This window comes from Petromyzon marinus, assembly GCF_048934315.1.
Source record: "Petromyzon marinus isolate PM22_M1 ecotype Great Lakes invasive population chromosome 80 unlocalized genomic scaffold, UKy_Petmar_22M1.pri1.0 chr80_unloc.1, whole genome shotgun sequence".
NCBI lineage: Eukaryota > Metazoa > Chordata > Hyperoartia > Petromyzontiformes > Petromyzontidae > Petromyzon > Petromyzon marinus.
The window spans coordinates 1,216,911-1,224,409 of record NW_027422629.1 but is presented as its reverse complement, the minus strand read 5'-3'; positions in this window follow the sequence as shown (position 1 = coordinate 1,224,409).

Here is a 7,499-nt window from a genome sequence, read left to right as displayed (position 1 = left end):
TCGCACAAACCTCAACTCCACCGTTGCCTGCAACTGCGGGAGTTGATTTCTTCTCGCTAGCCGTGTACTGGTTGCTAAGCAACTGATTGCGGTGCGCTGGTTGCTAGCAACTGATTGCCGTGTTCTGGTTGCTGTGTACTGATTGCTAGTGGCTGGTTGCTAGCAACTGGTTGCTCTGTATAGGGTGCTGTGTACGGGTTGCTAGCAACTGATTGCTGTGTATAGGTTGCTGTGTACGGGTTGCTAGCAACTGGTTGCTCTGTATAGGTTGCTGTGTACGGGTTGCTAGCAACTGTGTTGCTGTGTATAGGTTGCTGTGTACGGGTTGCTAGCAACTGGTTGCTCTGTATAGGTTGCCGTGTACGGGTTGCTAGCAACTGGTTGCTGTGTACGGGTTGCTAGCAACTGGTTGCCCTGTATAGGTTGCTGTGTACGGGTTGCTAGCAACTGATTGCTGTGTATAGGTTGCTGTGTACCGGTTGCTAGCAACTGTGTTGCTGTGTATAGGTTGCCGTGTACGGGTTGCTAGCAACTGGTTGCTATGTACCGGTTGCTAGCAACTGGTTGCCTTGCGCTGGTTGCTCTGTACGGGTTGCTCATGGCTGGTTGCTCGCAACTGGTTGCCGTGTACAGGTTGCTGTGAACTGATTGCTCGTGGCTGTGTTGCTGTGTACTGGTTGCTAGCAACTGGTTGCTCTGCACTGGTTGCTAGCAACTGGTTGCGGTGTGCCGGTGGTGGTGGTGTTGTTTATGGTGTTGATGATGGTGGTGGTGGTGGTGATGGTGGTGATGGTGGTGATAGTGATGATGGTGGTGGTGGTGATGATGATGGTGGTGTTGCTGATGATGATGGTGGTGATGGTGGTGGTAGTGATGGTGGTAGTGATGATGATGGCGATGATGGTGGTGATGGTGGTAGTGATGCTGGTGGTGGTGATGATGATGGTAGTGATGGTGGTTGTGATGATGGTGATGGTAGTGATGATGATGATGGTGGTAGTGATGGTGGTAGCGATGATGGTGATGATGGTAGTGATGATGATGATGGTGGTAGTGATGATGATGGTAGTGATGGTGGTGGTGATGGTGGTTGTGATGATGATGATGGTTGTGATGATGAGTGATGATGATAGTGATGGTGGTGATGATGATTTTGATGATGGTGTTGATGGTGGTGATGATTATGGTGGTGATAATGATGGTGGTGATGATGAGGATGGTGGTAGTGATGATGATGATGGTAGTGATGATGATAGTGATGGTGGTGATGATGATGGTGATGATGGTTGTGATGATGATAGTGATGGTGATGATGATAGTGATGGTAATGATTATGGTGATGGTGGTGATGGTGATGGTGGTGATGGTGGTGATGATGATGGTGATGATGATAGTGATGATGATGATAGTGATGATAATGATGATGATGGTGATGATGATGATAGTGATGATGATGGTGGTGATGATGGTAGTGATGGTGGTGATGATGGTGATGATGATGCTACTGATGGTGATGATAGTGATGATGATGGTGATGATGATGATGATGATAGTGATGGTGGTTGTGATGGTGATGGTGGTGATGATGATGATGATGATAGTGATGGTGGTTGTGATGGTAGTGATGATGATGGTGATGATGATGATGGTGGTGGTGATGATGATGATAGTGATGATAGTGATGATGATGGTGATGATGATAGTGATGATGATAGTGATGATGATAGCGATGATGATAGTGATGGTGGTGATGATGGTGATGATGATAATGATGATGATAGTGATGATGATAGTGATGGTGGTGATGATAGTGATGATGATGGTTGTGATGATAGTGATGATGATGATAGTGATGATGATGATAGTGATGATGATGATGATAGTGATGATGATGATGATGATAGTGATGATGATGGTTGTGATGATAGTGATGATGATGATGATAGTGATGATGATGATAGTAATGATGATGATGATAGTGATGATGGTTGTGATGATGATGATGATAGTGATGATGATGATAGTGATGATGATGATGATAGTAATGATGATGATGATGGTGGTCGCCCCCTCAGAGTCTCCCGGACCTCAAGGCCGACAATCAGCGACTTAAGGACGAGAACGGAGCGCTCATCAGGGTCATCTCCAAGCTCTCCAAGTGAGGGGCCACGCCCCCTCGCAGCCACGCCCCTCACGGCCACACCTCCTCACGGCCACGCCCCATACGGCCACGCCCCCGCACGGCCACGCCCCCTAACAGCAACGCCCCCGCACGGACGCGCACAGACACACAGACACACAGATAGACACACAGACAGACACACACAGACACACAGATAGACACACACAGACACACAGACACAGATAGACACACACACAGACACACACAGACACACACAGATACACACAGATAGACACAGACACACACACAGACACACACAGACACACAAACACAGACACACAGACACACACAGAGACACACACAGACACACACAGACACACACACAGACACACACAGACACACACACACACAGACACACAGACACACACAGACACACACACAGACACACACACACAGAGACACACACAGACACACACACAGACACACACACACAGACACACACACAGACACACACACAGACACACACACACACACACAGACACACACACACACACACAGACACACACAGACACACACAGACACACAGACACACACAGACACACACACAGACACACACACACAGACACACACACAGACACACACACAGACACACACAGACACACACACACACAGACACACAGACACACACAGACACACAGACACACACACAGACACACACACACAGAGACACAGAGACACACACACACACAGACACACACACACACAGAGACACACACAGAGACACACACACAGACATACAGACACAGACACACACACAGACATACAGACACAGACACACACACACAGACGCAGACACACACACACACACAGACACACACACACACAGACACACACAGAGACACACACAGACACACACAGAGACACACACAGAGACACACACAGACACACACAGAGACACACACAGACACACACACACAGACACACACACACACAGACACACACACACAGACACACACACACAGAGACACAGAGACAGCGGTGTTGTGGCATCACGGTGTCTAGGCGATGTTGACTCCCTCGCTCGGTACACAGGAGCCCGTGGGTTCGATCCCGACCCCTGATAACTCCTGCTGCTGCTGCTGCGTATTTAGAGTCTGCGTCTCTCTCTCCCCCGGTGGTGGTGGTGGTGGTGGTTGTGATGGTGGTGATGGTGATGATGGTTGTGGTGGTGGTGGTGATGGTGGTGATGGTGGTGGTGGTGATGGTGGTGGTGATGGTGGTTGTGATGGTGGTTGTGATGGTGATGGTGGTGGTGATGATGGTGATGGTGATGATGGTGATGGTGATGATGGTGATAGTGGTGATGGTGATGGTGGTTGTGATGGTGGTGGTGATGGTTGTGATGGTGGTGGTGATGGTTGTGATGGTGGTGATAGTGGTGGTGATGGTGGTGGTGGTGATGGTGGTTGTGGTGATGGTGGTTGTGATGGTTGTGATGGTGGTGGTGATGGTGGTGGTGGTGATGGTGGTTGTGATGGTGGTGGTGATGGTGGTGGTGGTGATGGTGGTTGTGATGGTTGTGATGGTGGTGGTGATGGTGGTTGTGATGGTTGTGATGGTGGTGGTGATGGTGGTGGTGGTGATGGTGGTTGTGATGGTGGTTGTGATGGTTGTGATGGTGGTTGTGATGGTTGTGATGGTGATGGTGGTGATGGTGGTGGTGGTGATGATGGTGGTGGTGATGGTGGTTGTGATGGTGGTGGTGATGATGGTGGTGATGGTGGTTGTGATGGTGATGGTTGTGATGGTGATGGTGGTGATGGTGATGGTGGTTGTGATGGTGGTGGTGATGGTGGTTGTGATGGTGGTGATGGTTGTGATGGTGATGGTGGTTGTGATGGTGATGGTTGTGATGGTGATAGTGGTGATGGTGGTTGTGATGATGGTGGTGGTGATGGTGGTGGTGATGGTTGTGATGGTGATGGTGGTGATGGTGGTTGTGATGGTTGTGATGGTGATGGTGATGATGGTGGTGGTGGTGATGATGGTGGTGGTGGTCACTGCGTGGATTTATCTCCCGGTCCTCCGTTTGTTTTCTTCGTCCTCCACGTTTTAGAATGGACGTCACCGCTCGCTGAGACTGTTGTGGCTGCCGCTATGAATTCCCATACGATGACGACGATGATGACGACGATGATGATGACGATGATGATGACGATGATGATGACGATGATGACGACGATGATGACGATGACGACGGAGCCCTCGAGGTGGGCCCTGGGGGTGCCCGCCCTAGGCTAGACCCCGTGGTGACCTCCGAATGCAACCTGTCACCTGTTGACCCCCTATGGCCGCCGGTGACCTTTTGACCCATAGGGTCTAGCGGTGGCCTCGTGACCCCTGGGGTCTAGCGGTGGCCTCGTGACCCCTGGGGTCTAGCGGTGACCTTTTAACTCTGAGGACCGGCAGTGACCTTTTGACTCCCGGTAGGGTCACGGCGGTGACCTCCCCGTGACCCCTAGGGTCAAGCGGCGTGACCCCACCCACCCCCCCCCAGACCCGGACTCAGCCATGCGGGGGTAACGGTGCCACTGGGTCCTCGATCGATCAACGTCACCGTTCTACAATTATTATTATAATAACGCCACGAATATTATTGCTAATAATGCCACGAATATTATTGTTACCATGCCCGCATTTATTATCGTTATGATACCACACGTGTACACACACGCACACACACGCGTTCAACAAATGTTAATGTTTAAAGAATGATTCGTTCGAGTCCGCGCTGTCGATCGGGACTCCATTTGACGATGAAGTTTGCGCGGAATCCGCCAGACGAGAGTGTCATCCACTTACCTACACTCAGAGCGTCACCGCTTCGCCCTGGCTACCACCCTTGCCGGCACGCACACACACACACACACGCACACACACGCATTGTCGATATGATAACCCACAATTATTGTTGCTATCGGTAGCGCCGTCAAGAGTGCCCATCGCTTGTTATATTTCTGTTTTGCCTTGACGGTGCTTGTGGTTTTTTGTTCTTTCTAATATATATATACACACGCGCACGCACGCACGCACGCCCAGAGAATAATGTGAGACGTGTATTTATACTGTCGTGTTATCGAGCTGTGTATGTGTGTGTGTGTATAAATATCTCCTCTCTCTCTCTCTCTCCCCGTGCTTTCGGCGCGAGGGTTCTCGTCTTTTTGCGATGTTTCGGGAGGCACGGGCAGATGGGTTGGTTGGGAGCTTTGTGGCGCTCCATGTGAATAAACACTGCAGCGCACACGCGGAGGGCGGACGTGGATGTGTCGTGTGTGTAGGTGTGTGTAGGTGTGTGTAGGTGTGTGTGTAGGTGTGTGTGTGTGTAGGTGTAATCACCATCACCACCACACCCATCACCACCATCACCACCATTACCACCACACTCATCAACACTATCACCACCATCACCACCACCATCACCACCATCACCACCACCACCATCACCACCATCACTATCGTGTGTAGGTGTGTGTGTAGGTGTGTGTGTGTAGGTGTGTCGTGTGTGTGTGGGTGTCGTGTGTAGGTGTGTCGTGTGTGTGTAGGTGTGTGGGTGTGTCGTCTGTGTAGGTGTGTGTGTAGGTGTGTAGGTGTGTGTGTAGGTGTGTGTGTGTAGGTGTGTGTAGGTGTGTGTGTGTGTAGGTGTGTCGTGTGTGTAGGTGTGTGTGTAGGTGTGGGTGTAGGTGTGTGTGTGTGGGTGTCGTGTGTGGGTGTGGGTGTGGGTGTCGTGTGGGTAGATGTGTGGGTGTGTCGTGTAGGTGTGTGGGTGTGTCGTGTGTGTAGGTGTGTGTGTAGGTGTGTGTGTGTGGGTGTAGGTGTGTGTGTAGGTGTGTGTGTGTAGGTGTGTGTGTAGGTGTGTGTCGTGTGTAGGTGTGTGGGTGGGTGTCGTGTGTGTCGTGTGGGTAGGTGTGTGTAGGTGTGTGGGTGTGTCGTGTGTGTAGGTGTGTGTGTAGGTGTGTGTCGTGTGTAGGTGTGTGTAGGTGTGTGTGTGTCGTGTGTGTGTGTAGGTGTGGGTGTGTGTGTGTAGGTGTGTTGTGTAGGTGTGTGTGTAGGTGTGTAGGTGTGTGTGTTGTGTGTGTGTGTGTGTCGTGTGGGTAGGTGTGTGGGTGTGTGTAGGTGTGTGTCGTGTGTAGGTGTGTCGTGTGTGTAGGTGTGTGTGGGTGTCGTGTGTGTGGGTGTCGTGTGTGTCGTGTGTCTAGGTGTGTGTGTGTAGGTGTGTGGCGTGTGTGTAGGTGTGTGGCGTGTGTGTAGGTGTGTGTGTGAGTAGGTGTGTGTGTAGGTGTGTGTCTGTGTGTCGTGTGGGTAGGTGTGTGTGTGTGTAGGTGTGTGTGTAGGTGTGTCGTGTGTCGTGTGTGTGTAGGTGTGTGTGTAGGTTTGTGTGTAGGTGTGTGTGTGTAGGTGTGTGTGTGTGGGTGGGTGTGTGGGTGGGTGTGTGTAGGTGTGTGTGTGGGTGTGTGTGTGTAGGTGTCGTGTGTAGGTGTCGTGTGTGTGTGTGTCGTGTGGGTGTCGTGTGTGTCGTGTGGGTAGGTGTGTGGGTGTGTGTGTAGGTGTGTGGGTGTGTCGTGTGTGTAGGTGTGTGTGTGTAGGTGTGTGTGTAGGTGTGTCGTGTGTGTGAGTAGGTGTGTGTGTCGTGTGGGTAGGTGTGTGGGTGTGTGTGTAGGTGTGTGGGTGTGTCGTGTGTGTAGGTGTGTGTGTGTAGGTGTGTGTGTAGGTGTGTCGTGTGTGTGAGTAGGTGTGTGTGTCGTGTGGGTAGGTGTGTGGGTGTGTGTGTCGTGTGTGTAGGTGTGTGTGTAGGTGTGTGTATGTGTCTATAGGTGTGTGTATGTGTGTGTCGTGTGGGTAGGTGTGTGGGTGTGTGTGTAGGTGTGTCGTGTGTGTAGGTGTGTCGTGTGTGTAGATGTGTGTCGTGTGTAGATGTGTGTAGGTGTGTAGGTGTGTGTGTGTGTGTCGTGTGGGTAGGTGTGTGTGTGTTTGTGGGTGTCGTGTGTGTGTAGGTGTGCACGGGCTAGAGAAGAGATGGAGTGATGTGGTACAGGAGGACGTGGAGCTGAGTGGACTTGCCGATGACTGGTACCAGCGGTGTCAAGATCGGCCTCTGTGGAGGAGGCTCGTGAAGGACGCTACTGGGCAGTTGGAGGCAGTCGCCCTCCAACAATAACGGAGGGCGGAGGAGCGACGCTCACAACAACGAGCAGAGCGCCGGGTGCCTAAAGCACAGCAGGTTGGCACAGTAGGGGGCACAGGTGGTGCATCAGCCAGTCATCTCAGTCAGTCGACCCGTGGCACCTGGGTCTGCCCCGTGACCTCCTGCCAGCGGGCG